Source organism: Schistocerca gregaria, chromosome 1 (genome assembly GCF_023897955.1).
Source record: "Schistocerca gregaria isolate iqSchGreg1 chromosome 1, iqSchGreg1.2, whole genome shotgun sequence".
Classification (NCBI taxonomy): Eukaryota; Metazoa; Arthropoda; class Insecta; order Orthoptera; family Acrididae; genus Schistocerca; species Schistocerca gregaria.
Window position 1 is genome coordinate 1132286536 of NC_064920.1, and position 23232 is coordinate 1132309767.

At 41.4% G+C, this 23232-nt stretch overlaps 1 protein-coding gene and 2 non-coding genes across 3 annotated transcripts in view; 1 reads left to right on the plus strand and 2 right to left on the minus strand.

The window, feature by feature from the left end:
- The window catches only part of LOC126293152 (uncharacterized), a 456474-nt gene that overhangs the window by 264427 nt on the left and 168815 nt on the right, over window positions 1-23232 (plus strand). The window lies entirely within an intron of this gene.
- On the minus strand, window positions 22519-22591 carry Trnav-uac (transfer RNA valine (anticodon UAC)). The gene has a single exon. It is a non-coding gene; the product is annotated as a tRNA-Val (tRNA).
- Window positions 23096-23168, minus strand: Trnav-aac (transfer RNA valine (anticodon AAC)). The gene has a single exon. It is a non-coding gene; the product is annotated as a tRNA-Val (tRNA).

Below are 23232 nucleotides of genomic sequence, written 5' to 3' on the forward strand. Positions count from 1 at the left end.
ATATACAGCACTGCGAAAACGTCAAAGTCGTTACCTCCGTAAATTTATGAAAAACATGAAGAATAGCCTATCTCTCGGCGTTTTTTGACCGTGTTTGATGCGCGTGTTTGGTTACGGAACAGAAAGCAGCCTCAACCATTTTGATTCTGCGCCTTAACATTGCGACAATCATAGCACACGCTGCACAGGCTGTGACTGTACACGATTTTTTACATAAAAACTACGTAGCTAATGCGTGATTAGGAAAAACGTAGATGGCTGTCAATACATTTGAATAATTTAAAGTTTCATTTAATATAACTTAGTAATAAGATATCTAATACATAAGTAGGAGCTATTTCCAAGAGCGCAACAACACCAGTGTACGTGTGCTACGGCTTCTGACCAATCATCGCGTTTGTGTTTGTTTACATGATGAACGGATTATAGTATTGCCCCGGTTCGGGGAGGTGGGTAGTCTCCACGTGATCTGTGTTTACGTTCAGTGATTTTGCTGTTTCCTCTTCATTTATTGCTCTCACATTAAAACAGATTTCTGTGGCCGGTAGTTATCAGATGAGTTAATACATAATTACAGAAGACTAAAAATATTGTTAGTTCCAGATTTTATTTCCACCTTTCTGACAGTGAAGCATTAATCGCCTTGCAGAACAACGAAGTTATTTTTTTCGGTTTGCTAAAGAGATTTGGCTTTTATTAATCTTTTCCGCTGATACCGTCAATTTGTTTGAAACGAAGTGTTTAATTTCACGCTGTTGGCTAGTTTCAATTGTTCGCTGCATTTCAAGTGCACGTTATCCATCTTCTAACTTGTATGGCATTATGACATAATAAAGAACCAATCATGAGATAATACAGAACTGGTACTCCAAGAAAATTTAATCCGAATCTGGACATACGAATGTGGACTTTAAGTCGAATTATGCATTTCAGTGACGAAATTCCAGTGCTCTTGAAGTGTCCTCTGAGGTCTTGTTTCTTATGACATAGTGCAAGATCTCGTAATGTTTTACACGAACGAACATGCGAGCTTCCTGCGTCATCGTTGCTGCGCGAGCGCTGTGACGCCTGTTATCTGGCGCTCTCTGGTAACTGCTGAACGAACCTATTTCTAACAGCTCGCGGGAAAATATTGTGAATGGTGGTTTGATAAGCGTTACTTTCATATTAAATTTCCCTTTTACGCAAGATGAACTATGTTAGAGAACGTACGATGAATTTTTTAAATCACAGAGCGTTTGACTCTAGTTTAAAAATCTACTCTTCGAGGACGACCATCTAGAAGAATTTCGAGCCCAGAAGATCAGACATTTACGTTGTTATTAAAAATTTTAATGCCACATTTGTGTGATGTATCTTAAAGCGTAACACGCACAAAAAGATCAACATCATATTGTCGCTTCCCGGCACAGCCTCACTATACCAGAATGAAGTAAGTGCGAACTGCGTACCGCAATCGGGACGTTAACGACAATGGGTTAGTTATAAATTGCTGTCAACCTTTATATCGGAGATGAGAGGGAGAGAATCTCCTTGGTTTGAAGCAAATAAGTTTCCTGAAAATAGGTTACAGAACTGCAATAGGCAGAAAAAGATTGGTTAGTTTCTATCAAGTTTATTCTCACATATACTTACGTGAGGTGTTGGACCATGAACCCCTTAGTAAGATTCGGTCTGTTTATTTGGACTTGCTACTTCAAAGCTAATTCCCAGTACATATAAGAAAGAAGTACAAAGCAATCACTTATTCTTGGGTAGCACTGAAATCTCTGTAAGTAATTGAGACAAAGACTGACAGCCTGTGTTCAACACTATTCCAATGAAACTCTAAAAATCCTACTTGACCTGCAGTTCCTGAGTGTCCACCAGAGTCTCACTGTCTTCTCGTAGTTGAAGTCTCGGCTGCTATGAGCCTACTCGGCCCCGCTGCGGAATCTCCAAACTGCCGGCACTGGCTCTGAATCTGCATCTGAATCTCTGCTTCTAGCTATTCCGCTGCCTGGCCTTTTATTTCGTTTCTCATGTACTTGGGTGCACACGAGTTAATTTGTTTCACACGACCCTTTCATTTCTAAGTGATCGGATTCCACACGAATGCCTTCGGTTCCACACAACACGTTCGTTTCTAGCTGCACACAACTTAATTTGCTTCCACACGAGTCTTTTCCGCACGTGACACTCTCTCTCTTGCTGTATTATCGCCATGGTGTTTGCGTCTTCCCTTGCGCAAGTTTGATTCATGCTGCTTCTTTTGGCAGGAAGTCAAACACTAAGGTATTTGATCAACAAGCCATGCTTGGCAGCCTCCGCCGCTTATCTTGTCCTTACGCCCCGGTGGACTATTTCTTAATGTCGCCTGGCGGTTTGCCTATGGAACCTGGACTCTTATTATGGTCTCAAAAGCAAGAATAAAAATTAAAATTTTCTACGGTCACAACAATATGTGGAAGCTTAGCTTCTCTTGCAGCTTATTAATCTTTGAGACCAATATTATTTGTGAAAGCTTTAATTTTTTTGTAATTTAAACTATTAACTTTTCTTATTTGTGTGTTGGCGCTATATGAGTGATCTCGCTATTGGCTGACTACATCGTGTCCTATGCTGACATCAGCTGGCGAGATCACGTGACATAAGCTGTGATTGGCTTACAAAGTGCGTCGCAATCTCAAGTTTCAATGCTTCGGAAAGTAACATGCTGTGTTTGGTAGAATTCGAAATCTTTCCAAAACGTGGTTTCCCCCCCCCTCCCCCTAGTTTCGTTTACTAAAGTGTCGGGAAATTCTACGTCGGTGTATAAAACCATAAAAATTGAAAGGATTGATAAGTTTTACAGCGCTGAGGATAAATATACTGTCACTTAACAAGGAAAAAGTGTATTTTCACCCAGGAGAAAATGTATTTTCAACTGGGAAATGCGGGGATTTTTTTTCTTGTCCACGTATACACCCTGCATGCAACATTCATCAGTCATCTCTACCCATGTGCCCCAGGTATTTTCCTTGAACGGTGCTGTTTTCACTGACCCAGATGCTGTAGCCGAACATTTTGCTCTGCATTATGCTCAAGCCTTTGCATCTGAGAACTATCAACCTGCCTTTTGTGTCCTTAAACATCAAGTTGAGCAGTTGCATTTACTTTTCACTACATGCCACCTGGAGCCCTGTATTGCTCGATTCAGTGAGTGGGAATTTTCTGGTACCATAGCCCTTTGCCCTGATACAGCCCCAGAGCCAGAGTGCATCCACTACCAAATGCTCAAACTACTATCAATGGATTGTCGTCTTCGTAGATTCTTCTACTCTATGTGGAGCGAGGGTGAGCTCCCATCTCAGTGGCGGGAGAACATCATAATCCTAATGCTAAACTGGGTAACCATCCCCTAGGAATGGACAGCTATCGTTCAATTAGTCTTACCTTCGTTGTCTGTAAGTTGGTCGACTACATGGTGAGCTTTTGGCTTAGCTCCTTGAGACAAAGGGCATTCTTGATCTGACCCAGTGTGGTTTTTGCCCAGGCAATTCCACTGCTGATAATATTGTTTGCATGGAGTCTGCCATTTGCACAGCTTTTGACCAACGTCAACACCTTATTGCTATCTTCTTCGATCTACAAAAGTCCTCTGACATCACATGGCGACACTACATCCTCTCTACCCTACTTGAGTGGGACCTCCGCGGCCTGCTTACAATTATTGTCAAGCACATCTTGCCGCACCATACTTACTTTTTTTCAGTTGGTGCTTCCCACAGTATTTTCCATATGCAAGACAATTGGGTCGTGCATTCCTCTCTTTTTAGTGGCCATCAACGGTCTACCACCAGTTCATTATCACCCTCCTTGTATGCTGACGATTTTTGCTTTTAGTATTGGTCCTCTACGGTGGGTGTTGCTGAACGCCGACTGCAGGGTACCATTCAAAAGGCGCAGTCATGGACTCTCACCCTTCTTCCCAGTTTTCTGCCACCAAGAGTCTCTACATGCACATCTGTCACCGTCATACTGTTTATCCACAACCACAACTCACCGAGTGAGGTGGCGCAGTGGTTTGACACTGGATTCGCATTCGGGAGGGCGATGGTTCAATCCTACGTCTGGCCATCCTGATTTAGGTTTTCCGTGATTCCCCTGAATCACTCCAGGCAAATGCCGGGACAGTTCCTAAAAAGCGCACGGCCGACTTCCTTCCCCATCCTTCCCTAATCCAATGAGACCGATGACCTCGCTGTCTGGTCTCCTTCCCCAAACAGCCCAACCCACAACCACAACTTGATTGGTTCAAATGGCTCTGAGCACTATGGGACTTAACAGCTATGGTCATCAATCCTCTAGAACTTAGAACTACACTCCTGGAAATGGAAAAAAGAACACATTGACACCGGTGTGTCAGACCCACCATACTTGTTCCGGACACTGCGAGAGGGTTCTACAAGCAATGATCACACGCACGGCACAGCGGACACACCAGGAACCGCGGTGTTGGCCGTCGAATGGCGCTAGCTACGCAGCATTTGTGCACCGCCGCCGTCAGTGTCAGCCAGTTTGCCGTGACATACGGAGCTCCATCGCAGTCTTTAACACTGGTAGCATGCCGTGACAGCGTGGACGTGAACCGTATGTGCAGTTGACGGACTTTGAGCGAGGGCGTATAGTGGGCATGCGGGAGGCCGGGTGGACGTACCGCCGAATTGCTCAACACGTGGGGCGTGAGGTCTCCACAGTACATCGATGTTGTCGCCAGTGGTCGGCGGAAGGTGCACGTGCCCGTCGACCTGGGACCGGACCGCAGCGACGCACGGATGCACGTCAAGACCGTAGGATCCTACGCAGTGCCGTAGGGGACCGCACCGCCACTTCCCAGCAAATTAGGGACACTGTTGCTCCTGGGGTATCGGCGAGGACCATTCGCTACCGTCTCCATGGAGCTGGGCTACGGTCCCGCACACCGTTAGGCCGTCTTCCGCTCACGCCCCAACATCGTGCAGCCCGCCTCCAGTGGTGTCGCGACAGGCGTGAATGGAGGGACGAATGGAGACGTGTCGTCTTCAGCGATGAGAGTCGCTTCTGCCTTGGTGCCAATGATGGTCGTATGCGTGTTTGGCGCCGTGCAGGTGAGCGCCACAATCAGGACTGCATACGACCGAGGCACACAGGGCCAACACCCGGCATCATGGTGTGGGGAGCGATCTCCTACACTGGCCGTACACCTCTGGTGATCGTCGAGGGGACACTGAATAGTGCACGGTACATCCAAACCGTCATCGAATCCATCGTTCTACCATTCCTAGACCGGCAAGGGAACTTGCTGTTCCAACAGGACAATGCACGTCCGCATGTATCCCGTGCCACCCAACGTGCTCTAGAAGGTGTAAGTCAACTACCCTGGCCAGCAAGATCTCCGGATCTGTCCCCCATTGAGCATGTTTGGGACTGGATGAAGCGTCGTCTCACGCGGTCTGCACGTCCAGCACGAACGCTGGTCCAGCTGAGGCGCCAGGTGGAAATGGCATGGCAAGCCGTTCCACAGGACTACATCCAGCATCTCTACGGTCGTCTCCATGGGAGAATAGCAGCCTGCATTGCTGCGAAAGGTGGATATACACTGTACTAGTGCCGAAATTGTGCATGCTCTGTTGCCTGTGTCTATGTGCCTGTGGTTCTGTCAGTGTGATCATGTGATGTATCTGACCCCAGGAATGTGTCAATAAAGTTTCCCCTTCCTGGGACAATGAATTCACGGTGTTCTTATTGCAATTTCCAGGAGTGTACTTAAACCTAAGTAACCTAAGGCCATCACACTACACCCAGTCATCACAAGGCAGAGAATATTCCTGACTCCGCCAGGAATTGAACCTGGGCGCCGGACCTTGATCTTGAGCACCAATTATTCAGTGTGGTCTTAGATGCCAGCCGATATGGCTTCCCTATCTTCACTAACTTAAGTTCTGGGTATACCTTAATACACTTCGCTGCCTCATTAATACCAGCGGGAGTGCAGACTGTATTACCCATCTGTAGCGTTACAAAGCCTTCATACTGTCCCGTCTTGATTATGGAAGTCTGCCATACAGTTTGACATCACCCTCAACATTGCAGGCACTGTACGCAGTACGCCACTGTGGGGTCTGACTTGAAAGAGAAACCTTCCAAACTAGCCCAGTTAACAGCCCATTCGTGGAGGCTAGAGTCCATCCACTATGGATCAGGCATAAACAACAGTTACTCATTTAGGCTACACACGTTCGCAGTGCACCTAAGCAGCCAAACTACCATGTCCTTTTTCCTAGAGGGAGGTCCACCTCCCAAAAGAGGCCGAGAACTGGGTCACAATTACAATTCGGCTTCAGCGTCTCTGGTCTGAAATCCAACTTCTTTCACTTTTGCCTCTTGTCAGGGAGCAGTCACGTACGCGTCCGTGGTTTGTACCCCGACGTTTGATCTTGTTTTAACCTCCTTTGGTCTGAAAGTTTCTGTTGACCCCAGGGTGTTTCGCCGCTTCTTCCTGGCTGTTGTCCTATGCATTTCTAGCTTCGGAAGCGGTAGACACTAGCTGCTTAACGGTCTATAGACGAACTGGTTTTGCATACCTGCACGCAAGGATCAGTGAACTACAGTTCTTGCAGAATGGATGCAGTGTCTTTGCTGCAGAATTAGTGGCCGTTTAACGAGCCCATAGCCATGCTCGTTCTTGCACCGTCAATATGCTTCTAATCTGCAGCGACTCCCTGAAATATAATAGTAGCCCATGACACGTTAATTCCCTGACATTATTCAACCAGTATTCGTCTTGCTGAAAACTTTTATATATAATTTCGAACATTTATGAAATTTTCTCTTACTAACAAGTTTATCGATTTCTACTTTCCCACTGTTCATACAGGAAAAGTACCGCAAGCGCAAGAGGCATGGCGTTAAAATTTATTACTTCTTCACTACGAACTGTATTCGTGACGCAGTTTGCAGACAGTATGCACATATAGCACAGAATGTAACTGTAAAATTATATCATTGTACAACCTAAAGCTCAGGATGTATTACGTCGCTGCGTGGTAGTGGAGTGGACACACACACACACACACACACACACACACACACACACACACACACACACACACACACACACACACAAAAGCATTTATCTGCTGCTACATTGTTATAAACACGTTGGGGAAGTGGTGGTAATATTAAACAGGGTTGTAATAGGAAACACCGTAGTAGTTGGCGTACTGTTTCTACTTTACGATGTAATAGCAGCACTGTAGCTACAAATCATAATTTTAGTGACTTGAAATTGTTTATCGGAAGTTTAGTTTTATCGGTTAGTTTCGAAAACAGAGTTGGGTACAAATATGAAACACGCTGTTCCATATTACAGCCCCTCATTTGTTTTGTAGGTGTCGTCACGCCAAGTCGGAGGTTAATAGTCTGAGGAGAATGGGGAATGCCCCAGAAATGGCGCCTTGAAGACATTGTTCAAGCAATAATGGCTCACAGTGATAAAACTAAAACTTTAAATGAAGCAGCACGATATTTCTGTACGCCAAAAGCTACACTCTATAGAAAGCTGCTTACAAAGGATACAGATTGAAATACTTTAACACACGAAAAAATAGGTAGAAAACGTGTTCTTCCCGGAGAAATTGAAGAGAACCCTGTTGAGTATTGCATATCGATGGAAAAGAAGTTCTGTGAACTCTGTTGTACTGAAGTGAGGCTTATCAACTAGCAGTAAGAAATGGAATCAGCAATCCGTTCGCTGACGATATGGCTGCAAGGGTATGGTTCGATAACTTCATGAACACATACAAGAATCAGGTTTCAGTACGAAAGGCTGGAGGAATCTCACTTGCTCGAGTCACCAGCTTTAACAGAGAGAGAGTCTTGAAATTTTTGATCGTCTGGAAGCCGAATACACTAAACTTCGTTATCCTCCTGACCAGATATTCAGAATTGGCAAGTCTGGTCTTGGAGTAGTGCAACAAAAAATTCCACCTGTAATTGGCATGAAGGGAAGAAAACAGAAGGGGCTCTCACTGCTGCAGAGAGGGAAACTCTGGTAACGTTCATCGCGTGTATGAGTGCAGATGGCAGCTTCATGCCTCCAATAACGATTTTTCCACGCACCTGTTGGACAGGCAGATTGACGAAAGGTGCATCTCCTGGAGCTATTGAAAGTCGCATCTTTCAGGCTGGGTACACTCCTGTCTATTCACTGAATGGTGTACTCACTTCATTAAAGATACGAAACTTACAGCTAAATTCTCAGTCTTGCTCATATTAGATGGACATTATTCTCACGCCAGGAATATAGATGTCATAATAAAAGGCACAGACTACAGCCCCTCGATAGGAGTTTAATGTGCTCCCTAAAGACACATTACAATGAAGAGATTAGGCAGGCACTAAGAACAGGCAGTACGGCACCTATGATACTGCGGGAAGTTCAGAAAGGCATACCTCAGAGTCCAGAGTGGTGCAGTAGCAGTCGTTGGATTCAGATGTACCGGTCTTTATCTACTAAACAGAGGTATTTCCACAAAAGTTGGTTTCATTGCAGCAGAACAGGTTGCTGACAGTGGTGAAGCACCTCTTTATGATGATGATTACCTACAAACTTCTGGAATTGATACTGGAGGTGATTCGAAGGATGTTTGGGGGGGGGGGGGGGGAGGAAGAAAGGAGGGAAGACAACAGGTCCAACAACATCTGTAAGCTATGTCCAGCCACAACACACCTCTGCAGTCCCAGGTTCAAAAAAAGAAGACGTCAGGCTGAGGTTGGAAGACTTCCAGCTGTGTCCTAAGCCGTTCGGCCTATAAAAACTCATTAAAGTGCTTCATAGACAAGAAACAAATTGAAAATCTACAGAACAAAAAGGCATCAATTCATATATTTCCCTCTTACAGGCCTAACGAAGGGCATCAAAAACAAACAGGAATCACCAAAATGTCTAACAGTCCTACAAGAGAAGAGACACTTGACACTGGGAAACGAAGACTGCTCACAACAGCAAAAGGAAATGAGGACAGAAGGTCTAGCAAGGAAAATGAAATAGAACTACCTTTTGGTTGTCTAAACATCACTGAATCTGTTGGGAAATAAGTTCCTGAAAACGATGATTTAAAAAGTAAAAAACTGGAGAACATTGGGTTCAATAGGCTTTGTGTCAAGGATTGGCTTATATGTTGCGCAGTGGATGTGAGACTGACATGTTACTTTGCGACTTTTGTAGATGGACTTCAAATTTTGAATCGTAATTGTTATTCATAGCTCATAAAACAATTTCACTACAAATTTGCACTGTAATTTGTGAATTTTTTTTGTATGTGAGGTCAAAATACAGTATCATAATTTCATTAATAAAAATGTAAACTGGCAATGTTTATTTTATTATTTGTTTTAAATCTGTTCCATTACCACCCCATTTCAAAATGCTCATAATTTATCGCAAGCTAAAAAATGTATTGTAATGATTTAACATGTTTATTTTTCACCAAAATCATTATCGATCCTTTATAATAGATATATAAACAAACACAGATGTCATTTTTGATGGAACAGCCACATTTTTAATCTAGTTTTTTGCTTTAAACAACAAGTGTTCCATATTATCGCCACTTTCCCTATATATTCTGGTGACCAACTCGAAGTGCAGAAGCCTAAGAAAAATGAGAGAAATGGTGATCAGATTTGTTCAAAATTTTTTGATGATGATGATTAACTAGAAATACTCAGAGTATAATGTGAAGGAAACAGTTGCAAGCAAAATAATGGATGAGCTTTTCATTAGTCACTATATCCAGAACTTCAACTGCCAGGCAACATTCTAAAATAAAATGAAAACACACGAAATCAGTGCAGAATAGTTTTGCGTTATTTCTTTCTCAACGTATCCGTCTTTTCCTTGCGAAAGCGGTCTATGTTAGGAACTTCAGGTGTATACAGAATTCTTCTGCAGCTATTAAAATATTGTTGTGTTGGAGAGATTTCATAGCGGATTCTCAGAGCAGGCTGTTTGTGGAAAATGTGAATCCTAAAAACAATGGGGTGTCTCTTATCAAACCATAACATTTACAGAAGCTCGTTAAATAGAATCGCTATGCTGCCTAAATTAGTATAGGTTATTTTATGCTATAGTAATATCACAAAAATTACTTTTTAGAAAATTAAGTGGTAACTTCGTTCTGCAGGCTTGTTTTACGTCAAGGATTACGTAATCAACATATACAGTACGTTGTACTCGTGATTTAGGACTTGACATTGCTGCAAAATTGAATTTATTTTAATCGCTCTTTTTCGTGGCAAACCAAACATTTTGAAAAACCACCACAAATGGCAAAAAGGCGTTGATCATCTCGTGTAACATAGAAACTAGACGGCATGAAGCTCTGCTATTGGAGCAAATTGCTTCTGCTGTCTCTCAATACATGGGCAAATGAGGCCGACGGGCTTACGGCCTGTTGTACACAATCCCTTTATGTAGCTCATCGCCGAGATGTAGACATATAGTTACTAGAACCCACGAGTGTGTTTTATCGAAGTATATGGGGACGGGGAATCGAAAGTAGATTACGAGAAGACCAGTGTCGTTTTGAGATACGCAGTAGTATTGAAGGGAAAAAAAATCAACACTGTAACTTCTAATAGACAGATTGAAAACGAATGTGGTAGTAGGGAGCAGGCTGCATTTGCGTTCGAGTATTGAGTGGAATAAAAGGAGGGTAGGGAGCCTAGCTGTAGCACGGAGGAAGATGCAGGTTTTTAGTGTGCGCAGTTGCACAGATATGTGAGATGGAGGTACAGATGAAGGTGAAACCAAGAACGAGTTCTGTGGCGTCAGTGGAGGTAACTTGGAGTTGTGAGAGTGCACAGGTGCACGAAAATTTGACATAGAGGAAGTTGCTTTTTGGAATATGTACAGTTCTTCATTTACTACTACAATAGCAACACAGAAGAAATATGAGTATAAGGGCGGTTAGGAGACGACCAGAATTACACAGGCACGTGAGAAAATTAACAGAAGAATAGACCACAGGTTACAGGGTAAGCAAGAGAGAGTGATGTGGCGTACTATCGAGATCATACTTGCGAGCGTAAACTGTCGCCAGTTTCAACGTAAGAAAAATCCATAACTTCCCTAGATTTCTGATATTCAATTAATTACATTACCAAGCACACTAAACATGAAAAAAATTTGGCCAAAATATTTTGTAAAACAGGTAAACGATTATGTAACATACCAGCATGAAATTAAATAAGTAAGCCGTTACATACCTACTAAAAACTACTTCTGAACCACTAACTTAAAATTCAACTTAGGTACTTCGATTAAATACGTTATCACTTAGTGCTAGTAGTGGCACAACAGCAGTGCTGAGAAAGTTTATTAGTGTGGGTTGCATACATTCTGTACCCACCCTATCAGAATGATGTCTTAGGTTTTCCCCAGCTGGCATGTGGGTCCCCCTCAGGGAACTCCCGGCCACCTCCCTTTCTCTCTCCTGGAAATGGTGTAAAATCAAACATGGAGGGAAATTCAAATTTATTGGCAAGAATATCACATTCGGTGTGTTCATGTTGAGGTTCGGAGACAAACTGTCCTAGTTCACATAATCACAACAACCACCACCACTACCTCCCCCCTCACCTCCACCACCACCACACCTTCGCTAACATCCCATACACCTTCCCCACCTCCACTTGTGAGAGAGCTTCAGACTCTGTTTAGCTGTCGCCCAGGACTGATGCAAGTATTTATCTTACAAGCAGTGTGGTAAATTCGCTATTTAAACAATTTCAGATGCATTTCATCAGGCACTAGACAGTAGCTCCATTCGGTTTCTTCAGTAACTACAGGATATGGAATGGGTATTTTCGCTATTTGATGATGATGATGATGATGATGATTATGATGATGATTAGCTGATCATATCTGTGTAATAATAAAAAATAACAGGATACCCCAGTCAGAATTAGAAAACATCAAACAACAAGTACAACAATTACTGGAACAAAATAATGTGCAATAAGAAGAAGAAGAAGAAGAAGAAGAAGAAGAAGAAAATACAGTAATGGAGTCAAACATCCCAGAGCAAACAAACAAAGAACAACACACATCAATTAAACAATCAGAGGAAAACGAAATCTTAAGACTGCCACCAGAACAAGTACAAATAGAACACGAAGTGACACACATGTTGGATATAGAGGAAAAATTTCAGCTGACATATATAGAATACAAAGACACAAATATAGACATTAGACCATTGTTGCATAGACCGCCAAATAACCCACAAGCCGAAACAACAATAAAAACTATCTACACAATCATACACAACAAAATAAATGAAAACACAACTATGGAAGAGTTACAACTGCTGGTTTATATAGGAGCACTCACTACACTAAATATACACACTAGTCAGAGATCAGAACCAACCAACACACAGAAGAAACCCACAAAATCAGCATGGCAACACAGGCTACAGATCAGAATATAAAAACTGAGAAAAGACATTGGACAGCTAACACAATTTATAAGAAATGAAATGTCAGAGAAACAAAAACGAAGAAGGTTAGGTAAAATCTCACAACAAGAAACGATAGAGCAATTAGATGAATAGAAGCAGAAATTACAAGCATTGGCCAAACGACTTAGAAGATACAAAAAAAGTGAAAATAGAAGGAAACAAAACCAAACATTCAACACAAACCAAAAGAAATTTTACCAGACAATAGATAACACACACATTATTTATAGACAATCCACCAATAACAGACATGGAACACTTCTGGAGCAACATATGGTCAAACCCGGTACAACAGAACAGGCATGCATGGTGGATAGAAGCAGAAAAAGACACACACAAGATGATACCACAAATGCCTGAAGTGATAATTTTGCAACATGAAGTCACCAAAGCAATTAATTCTACTCACAATTGGAAAGCCCCTGGAAAAGATAAAATAGCAAATTTCTGGCTAAAGAAGTTCACCTCAACACATTCACATCTAACTAAATTATTTAACAGTTACATTGCAGACCCATACACATTCCCTGATACACGTACACATGGAATAACTTATATGAAACCTAAATATCAAGCAGTCACAGCAAACCCAGCTAAAACCGCCCCATTACATGTCTACCAACAATATACAAAATATTAACTTCAGTCATTACACAGAAATTAATGACACACACAACACAGAACAAAATTATAAATGAAGAACAAAAAGGCTGTTGCAAAGGAGCACGAGGATGTAAAGAGCAACTGATAATAGATGCAGAGGTGACATATCAAGCTAAAACTAAACAAAGGTCGCTGCACTACGCATAGATTGATTACCGAAAAGCTTTTGATAGTGTACCCCACTCATGGTTACTACAAATATTGGAAATATACAAAGTAGATCCTAAATTGATACAGTTCCTAAACATAGTAATGAAAAATTGGAAAACCACACTTAATATCCGAAAAAAATCAAATAATATCACATCAGCCGATACAGATTAAGTGTAGAATATACCAAGGAGACTCATTAAGTCCTTTCTGTTTCTGCCTTGCTCTGAACCCACTATCCAACATGCTAAATAATACAAATTATGGATACAATATTACTGGAACTTACCCACACAAAATCACACATTTGCTATACATGGATGATCTAAAACTACTGGCAGCAACAAATCAACAACTCAACCAATTACTAAAGATAACAGAAGTATTCAGCAATCATATAAATATGGCTTTTGGAACAGAAAAATGTAAGAAAAATGGCATAGTCAAGGGAAAACACATTAAACAAGAAAATTACATACTAGATAACCACAGCGACTGCATAGAAGCGATGGAAAAAACAGATGCCTATAAATATCTAGGATACAGACAAAAAATAGGAATAGATAATACAAATATTAAAGAAGAACTAAAAGAAAAATATTGACAAAGACTAACAAAAATACTGAAAACAGGATTGACAGCAAGAATCAAAACAAAAGTTATAAATACTTATGCTATACCGATATTGACCTACTCATTTGGAGTAGTGAAATGGAGTAACACAGACCTAGAAGCACTCGATACACTTACAAGATCACAATGCCACAAATATAGAATTCATCACATACATTCAGCAACAGAAAGATTCACATTAAGTAGAAAGGAAGGGGATTTATCGGCATAAAAAAACCTACATTATGGGCAGGTAGACAATTTAAGAAAATTCTTTCTAGAACGAGCAGAAACTAGCAAAATGCACAAAGCAATCACTTATATAAATACATCAGATACACCACTGCAATTTCATAACCACTTTTACAACACTTTAGATTGCATAACATCAACAATTATGAATAAAGTAAATTGGAAAAACAAAACACTACATGGCAAGCACCCGTATCATCTAACACAGCCACACTTCGATCAACATGCATCCAACACATGGCTAAGAAAAGGCAACATACACAGTGAGATGGAAGAATTCATGATTGCAATACAGGATCAAACAAACACCAGATATTACAGCAAGCATATTATTAAAGAGCCCAATACCACAACAGATAAATGCAGACTTTGCAAACAACAAATACAAACAGTAGATCACATCACCAGCAGATGTACTATACTAGCAAATACAGAATACCCCAGAAGACATGACAATGTAGCAAAAATAATACATCAACAGCTTGCCTTACAACATAAACTTATAAAACAACACGTTCCCACATAAAAGTATGCACCACAAAATGTACTGGAGAATGATGAATACAAATTATACTGGAACAGAACCATTATAACAGATAAAACACCACCACATAACGAACCTGACATCATACTCACCAATAAAAAGAAGAAATTAACACAACTAATCGAAATATCCATACCCAATACAACAAATATACAAAAGAAGACAGGAGAAAACATTGAAAAATACATCCAACTGGCTGAGGAAGTCAAGGATATTGTGGCATCAGGATAAAGTTGACATTATACCAATTATACTATCAACTACATGAGTCATACCACACAATGTCCACAAGTACATCAACGCAATACAGCTACATCCAAACGTATATATACAACTACAGAAATCTGTAATTATTGATACATGTTCAATTACCCGAAAGTTCCTAAATGCAATGTAACATATACCGTACAGTTAAAAGAAACTCACGCTTGATCAAGGTCTGCGTCACTTTCCATTTTTTACCAGACATCACGTCTGAGAAAAGAAATAATAATAATAATAATAATAATAATAGAGCGAGAAGCTATCACTAAAGTACAAGGAAGTAGCCTCTTGCCAATCTTAAAGTGAATAGCTGCTGTGCATGGAGGAACATAAAGATGAGTAAAAATAAAGTTGGAACAGTGTCCCACTGCCCCTGTAACATCCTACCCCTATAAGTATAGAGAACTCTTCTAGCAACATTATTTCTACATGAAACTCACTTATACCTATTTACGAGTTGCAAGTCGCAAACTAGCAAACAGAAACATTGGAAATATATTGTACGATATTTTTTTACGAATGTAGTGCTCATTATCTTACCTGTAATGATGTCGCAAGATGAAAAAGAATACTGACCATCCACCTCCAGTCTAGTCTAGCGCCATCTACCTGAGTATACTGGGTACATGAAGAGCCGTCCAGCCGAGAAACTGCCAATCGCCAGAGGCCAGGCTAATCCTCGATTTCCTGTCGCTACCTGACGCCCTAACTCGTGCTGCTGACCACGGCACAATGCAAGTCAAGCACCAGCACTTCGGGTGTAGACTTTAGTTCCATCCCTGACTCCTTAGTTAAAAAAAAAAATCGAAATGGGGATGCTGTTTTGTCGATAAACCTCGAATTTCTCAAGTGAAATTTTCGATGATAGAAAAAATCGGGCTGTACGCGCATTTTCACAGTGTTATAACTACCGTTACTTATTGTGAAAGTCCTCTGCAACACTATGGAATAGGCTACATTTCCTCTAAATATTCTTTCGTCAGGTAGAAAACCGTGTTCTTGTCTGTCACATCCTGCATCACAGGACTAGAATATTAAGATCATTATTGGCTCATGACAGAGTGTTAAGAGCATGCTCTACATCTGTTACATGGTAACTCACCTATTTCGAACTCTCTGTTAAGCGGGTAGGATGTCAAACAGGCCGACATGGAGCAGGAGAGGCACCACAGGACATTTAAATTTTTACTGTCTGTACTGTGAATAAATACATTAAACTTGGTCAGCATGACCAGGAAGGATTAAGTATTCACACTCACAGCAGTGGAAGTTCAAAAAAGCAACAAAATAAATTTTTTACGTGTGAAATTTCATAATTTTTTCACTTGCTATTGGCTGCAGTTGTTGCTATAGGTACGCTTCTTAATAAGTATGACAGATTCTTTGATGAATTGTGCACAGCATACAAACCATACTTTAAGGTGCATGAAACTCATTCATTTTTTCATAAATTAAAAAAATTCTAGAGTTGTTACATTTTAAACTTTATGTTTAGAAAAAACTCAGATTTTATAGTTAATTATCTCAGTTTTTACCACTGTTTTTAATAGATTTGGAAAATTCTAGAGTTTTGCATTAAGGAGTTGGTGTTTAACAAGCATAAAAAATTTGAAATTAATAGGATGTTTATTTTGATGTTAGATATACCTAAGTACAGAAATATGTGTTTCGCAGAAAATGGCTGTTGTACAGAAATATGTGTTTCGCGGAAAATGGCTGTTAGTTTCTGCTTGCATTTGGGATTCTTTTAGAACTGTCCAGCACCATAAACATGTTCTTTTTCATTTTCTAAATCAGTTTTCTTCCGTTTCACATTCCGATGATTCGTTCTTCTTGATTTTATCACCTCCAAAAATGATCTATGCTGTCACTACACGCCTGTGGCTATTGTATACATAGCTTTGAGGCAATTCATTCAGGGGTTAATTTCCGTTTTCTCTAAAACATATTTCCTGCTTTGCATACAACCATTAAAACATGAAACTGCATCATAAATACCAATAGTAAGTGCATATCTTCCCACAAAAATGTTTTTTGGCGATCATTCCTGTACATAATGGCTAAAACTTTGATTTTGGTTTTGGGCACCACCATGAAGACATTTCAACACGTTTTCATTTGCAAGGTCCCTGAATATAGGTTTGATGGCTTCCATTACAGCAGTTGGCAGAGAAGTCCTGTGATGATATTCTTCACCACCAGCAATTGACCAGTCGTGAACCACTAGTGTAACATTTGTTGTAGCACACTTTACTGTGTATTTGTTGCCCTGGTGACGTTGTTTACGGTTGAAGCAACGAATTAGAGGCATCTTGTACGATAATATGCCACAAACGAACACAAAACAACACAGTCAAATGAAAATAGTTTTGAAATGTACAACAACACACTGCAAGCCTTTCAAAACAAAGAACAAACAAAATCTGTGATCAAAACAATGCAGCAGAGAAAGTATCTATATCAGTAGTCCTTTGTTCCACGTATGACACACTCTGGCGCAAATATAAGCATTCGAATTCTACAGGGGGAAATACAGTCACATATGATAGAAGCAATCTTTGCAAAGGGGTGTGGTGCTGCATCTTCGTACACTTACAACCAAATAACGTGCCATATAATCTCTCAAATACATAAGTTTCATACATCAAACTATTCAGGGAGATGTGTGCTACAAAGTAGGCTAATTTTTGAAATATTGAATTTTTAACATTTTTGACGCCCTAACCCGTCAATGTGAACAAACTTCCCGCCAAATACGAATTGTCTCAAGGTAAACAGCACAGAGAAGTGTAAATATCAGGTTTATACTATGTATTACTTTAAAATTCCGTATGTAGCTGATTTTATTACTATGATCCTCTCTCCTTGAGTAGGCTGGAGACGAAATTTCATTAAAAGATCTCGCCACAACGGAAAAAGGCCTGATTACCGCTACAACTACTGAATCATATACATGGTACACTCGCCCTTGCTTCCACTTGTCTGATAGCACATCATTGATATCGAATTTATAGGTTAAGAGTCCCTTTGCATGGTGAGCAATTTTTTTCTCTGCAGTTGGATTACTCTCGTCGGGCAACCTTTACAGCCGCCTCCGTGACGTCTCTAGAGGCTTCCCACGGTCTAGGTAGTCACTTCCTCCGATACCAAAATGGGTTGTAACCGTAATCAGATAGCTGAAGACATTCGACGCCAATTGTGTTCTGTGTGTCGGTTGTCTTGTCGTGCTAGTGGAAGTAAGTCACTTCGAATTCAAGTATACTACTCGTGAACTATTTCTGCTGAGACCTGCCCGTCTATGGGGGCAGTAGGATGTTTCACTCTATCCCCCCACCCCACCCCTAGATGCCTCCTCCACCACATTGCATCTCAGCAGGTGCCACCGTGTCGCGAACCTCCTCTAGCAGATCAGGGCTTGTTCCTGGCCAACAACCCACAGCTCGTTGTGCCAGACAGTTGTTAATGATTCCAGATCCGCAAAGTTGTCATAACCTTCTGAGGACTGGAAAATAACAAGATGAACAATATGCTTCTGTAAATTGAAATGTTGTGAGATGAGATGTGTTTTCGAAATATCCTGGAAAGTTACTACAATGAACAATAACAAAATACCTGTCTACTGACTACCACATCCGAAACTTGTAAAAATCTGCAGACCTATGTTTCCCTTAAAATACAGACCTATCGAAGCGTTCCTGTTGGCTTCTGCCAGAATAGTGGGCAGATGGTTCGAGAACTCAGATGGGAATCCCTGGAGGGAAGACACCACCACCTAAGTCTCACACCACTCTACAATGCCCTGCTAACTCGCAGGACAGGACAGAAAGAATAATTTGTGGAAACGGGCTAAAATAAGGGGCTCAAACATACAACTTCATTATTTGATCAAATATAACAAGAGCCCAAAAAATTTTTTTAATCCATTTAATCTTTGGTGCTTAATCACCGGCTGAAAGCCAATTTAATTTAAAAACGGCTGAAGGCCAATAACTTAGGTTGCAAGCATAATCAGAAATTTAAAAGGCACACCTGATCATAAAACAGTTCATTAGTTAGGCTGAAGTAAACAAGTTAAATTCAAATCAGCTGAAGGCCTAAAACTTTTTTTTGAAAAGTACCAAAGGCCTTACATGAAACAGTTCTATAATTTAGGCTGAAGGCCTTACGAACAAACAACTGAAACTCAAAATCGGCTGAAGGCCAAAGACTTAAAAATTCAACAACATTAAATTTTTTGAAAATGCCAAAGGGTTTACGTGAGAGAGTACTTTAAACTAGACTGAAGGCCTTAAGAGGAAAACAACTCCAATTCAAAACACAAAACCGGCTAGAAGCCATACAAGTACCAACAACAAGAAAAATGAAAAAAAGGCAGTACATACAAGGGCGCCCAGATGTTCGAGGGTTGGCCTGTAGTTCAAACACTAACGCTCTAAGCCTGTGTGGCGACTGTCGATAAGTTAATAGTGTGTTTTATCTGTGAACGACTTCCTTCGGACAAGTTCAATGCCGGCTTTCTCATGTGCTGTAACACTTCTGTTTTTTGCTGTATTGGGTTTAGTTATTTAGTGTTTGATAAATGTATTTCCTTCGAAACGTGTTTTGTTAGTATGTTGTAAGTGGCGTAGGTAAAGCGTCGCTTTGTGCAAGTGACGTGCACTTACGTGCTGTACATGGAATGAGTGGAGCTCTGAGCTATATACAGATGGCTGAAAGAGCCACACGGAAATGGAAATGCTATCTGACATTTAAATCAAAGTAAAAGATTTGGTCGTCACCAACTCTAGCCACATGACAAATAATACGTTCGACTGAGTTGGAAAATTATTTAATTTAGCCACAAGAAAAATATAATAAAAGAACATTCATTGTAATGGCACTCACAAAGAATGGGATGTTATTATTGATACGATCCAGGGATTGGTCACAGGAATTAGATATTAAAATAAAGTAAAAAGTGTGTGAACACTGTGCATAAGGGCAGGTTGCAGCAACATTCCTGGAAACAAGATCTATTCTAAAGAATTTGTTTTAAATAGAAAGGGAACACTAATTATTGGACCTGTCTGCATGGAAACTCTATGGATGGGCTAACAAGGAAAATGCCTTAGGTAAAGCAGACATAACATCGGTACACTGGATAAGACTTAGAACAAAATTATTTATTTCTTAAGACAAATAAGACATCTATATAACTGCGGTTGCATGGTAACTAAGTACGATTGCTTGTGAAATGCTATACAATTCACAACAGAATCTCTTAATTTAGAATCACTGTCGTAACTAAAGAGGAATGAAAAAGGTTTAATACTCGCATTCAGATCCACATTCGTTCAAAAGAACAGCTAGGACGACCCCAACACCACCATGCAACGAAGCTGTGTTGAAAAATGATTAAATAAAAGAGTAAATCTGAATATTACGTTGTATTTAAATTTTGAACCTCGGTTTGGAGAAACGGCCTCAATGAGGCCACACATACACGCTTACACACTTCACATGAAATCACAAATACAGTCAGATAATCCAGGCAGGATATATTTAATATTCCATAATCAGAGCAATGTGCAAACTCAAGGACAGAGGAGTAGTGGAGCAACCTTCGTGTCACCCCACATTCCATTGTTGCCAAATTTATTCAAGATGGCGGCGATGACGTCATCCAAGGTGGCGGCCTGTAGACTTGGCAGCAGTGCATGATGTCATCCTAGATGGCGGATTTTGGCGGGAAAATAACCCTCAGAAAATATTGGCGCCAAATTCAAATTCCAGCAGGATACTTGTCTTTATTATTCATTATGATTCATCATTTATTATTATTTATTATGATTATTGGTCTACCTCTACTAGAAAATTCCTCCAAAATCAAAATACAACACATTGTCTCAAAAACTGTACCTCTACTTTTTATTATTTATTATGATTTATTATTATTTATTCAAGATATCCGATCTTCGCGGAGAGAAAGCCATTTTTCGGTTACATCCCCAACAAAAATTTATCATGAGTTCAAATCCCAAAACCATAATCGATCACAGGTACGATGTAGACCACATCCTATGATGTTTCGTGGTCACTTACCTTTTTTCACTGCTAACCTATCAAATACTGAAGAGCTCTTAAGTCACATCCTTTGATTTTGCAGGGGGAAAGGAACTGAAGTCTTTATTTCAAGCAGTACGGTCATCACTTGTTGTCCAACACAATCAGTACACATCTTCGAGATAGCAGTCCAGTCGCCACGACATCCGCGCTCCAACAGAATTAGTTCAAATTGTCGCCTCCCCCTGGCCCCGCCGACCATCGCGCTGCCAAACTCTGCCACTTACGGCGGCGCACGATCCAGCGGCTGGGACCGGTCTGCACTAGCCGCTGGACCAATGATCGCTCCCCCGTCGTAAACATTTTTTCGCTGGAGACGCTGGAACTCCCGAAGCCCAGGGTCACAACAGTCTGTTGTCCTTTCACCATGTGTATTCGTTGCCTCCACAAGTTTCGCGCCAAAATTGTTTACCTGGGAGCGGCCGTTCTGTACAGCATGTTGTTTGACAAATAACGCCGTGCTACACTTTCGGCGCCAAAGTTTGCTCGAGAGTGGAATCCGCCATGACTGTACAACAGCATGTTTGATCGCCACGAGACCCCTTATAAGTTAATTGAGTCAAGATTCTCTCTCCTCTCTCTCTCTCTCTCTCTCTCTCCTTACACTCTACTCATCAGCATTTAATTTTTTCATCTTTCTAGTACTCAAAATAAATGGCATGCTTGGAACTAGAGTACCATAAGGCTGTTTAGCCAACAGACCTGTAGTCTCCGAAATACTCCAGATCTTCCAAGTGAGAATATTAGCATCAGGAAAAGCTTCAAGGCCACCATAATCTGCTTGATTGCCCCACACGACAGCAAGTGTTAACCTAAGTACTACCTCCAAACACTGCTTGTTCATCACAGGTAAAGTTCAGATGGAGTCCACGAAATACATTCGGACCTCCAATCAACTGCTGTTTATTAAATGGACCAGCAAGGTCAATAGCCTTCAAACTGCGATAGACAGGTACACTGCGTCGCCAGCGACGACGCCATGCACGTCGCAGAGGCATTGCTGTGGCACAGCCTACAGGGCCGCTTGTAAAAGAACGCAACAGACGCCCACAAGGACCCCCCCCCCCCCCCCCCCCACAGCGTGACCGACGCAACACTGCCAAGTGCACGCGCATAATTACAAACTCCTCTAACAACCTTCCTAATCTTATTCATACTTTACATCTCTTTGTAAAAAATGAGAGCCAAGTTGGTAGCGAAAACGCAAGTGAGCTTTGTTTACTGGCAGATTTCACACTTGGCGCCCGATCCTAGGAAGATGTGGCGGTCGGGTGGCTGAGGTTAGTGCAAGTGCCGTTTCTTTAGGCGCAGTTTTCCTACGTTAGTAGCGAAAGCGCAAGTGACCGTTCTTTACTGACAGAATTCAAACTCAACGACGGTCCCTAGGAGGGTTTAAAAAAGTCGTGTTTCCGCCCGGGATCGAACTGGGGACCTTCTACAAGTAAAGCAGACGTGATAACCGCTACACCACGGAAACGACGGCTCTTCTGCTGTACTACCTGGAAACCCGTAGTGGCAACAGATTTTCCTGTGCAGTCAAGGGCATCGGCTACGAGCTCCCTCCGATTCTAGAAATTGCTATAGTAAACGACATCGACGAAAACAGTCAAACCGCAACAGCCAGGAAGAACGCTGGGTGAGCAGCAGCTCTACATGGTGATACCAAGAACGGAGGCATCAGTCCTTAGCCGCTACGAACAAGCTCGTTGGTCTAGGGGTATGATTCATGCTTCGGGTGCAGGAGGTCCCGGGTTCAAATCCCGGACGAGCCCTTGTGCAAACGTGTGGCAACTACCGGCATTCCGGCGGCTGTTCCGCGCATTTCCAGCCCTCCAAGTAAGCACAAAAACCAAGTAGTCGTTTCTGAAAGAGTTTCATGTACCATTTGAGCCACCCCACCCTGGTGGTGGGACGTTTGAAATTGATTTAAATGATGACAGTAGAGATTGTAGCAAGTGTCTTGTTGAGTGGGACGAAAAAGTGTTTCCGCCCGGAATCGAACCGTTAACCTTCTGCGTGTTAGGCAGACGTGATAACCGCTACACCACGGAAACTGCTACGCTCTGCGCTGCACATCTGACACAACTTGTAGGACGATCGCAATTTTGACATAAAAAT